Below are 697 nucleotides of genomic sequence, written 5' to 3'. Positions count from 1 at the left end.
TGTTGGAGGACCCAGATCCCATTGTTGGAGGACCCAAATCCCATTGTTGGAGGACCCAAATCCCACTGTTGGAGGACCCAGATCCCAGTGCTGGAGGACCCAGATCCCAGTGCTGGAGGACCCAGATCCCAGTGTTGGAGGACCCAGATCCCATTGTTGGAGGACCCAAATCCCACTGTTGGAGGACCCAGATCCCATTGTTGGAGGACCCAAATCCCATTGTTGGAGGACCCAAATCCCACTGTTGGAGGACCCAAATCCCACTGTTGGAGGACCCAGATCCCATTGTTGGAGGACCCAGATCCCAGTGCTGGAGGACCCAAATCCCATTGTTGGAGGACCCAGATCCCATTGTTGGAGGACCCAGATCCCATTGTTGGAGGACCCAAATCCCATTGTTGGAGGACCCAGATCCCATTGTTGGAGGACCCAAATCCCATTGTTGGAGGACCCAAATCCCACTGTTGGAGGACCCAGATCCCATTGTTGGAGGACCCAAATCCCATTGTTGGAGGACCCAAATCCCAGTGCTGGAGGACCCAAATCCCATTGTTGGAGGACCCAAATCCCATTGTTGGAGGACTGAAATCCCATTGGGAATCCCATTGCTGGAGGACCCAGATCCCAGTGTTGGAGGACCTGAATTGCATTGTTGGAGGACCCAGATCCCATTGTTGGAGGACCCAAATCCCATTGT

This window comes from Lagopus leucura, unplaced genomic scaffold (genome assembly GCF_019238085.1).
Source record: "Lagopus leucura isolate 7727_CA_CO unplaced genomic scaffold, USGS_WTPT01 34458-0_obj-0_obj, whole genome shotgun sequence".
In the NCBI taxonomy this organism is placed as follows: Eukaryota; Metazoa; Chordata; class Aves; order Galliformes; family Phasianidae; genus Lagopus; species Lagopus leucura.
The sequence above is the reverse complement of the archived record's forward strand: the minus strand, read 5'-3'. Positions refer to the sequence as shown.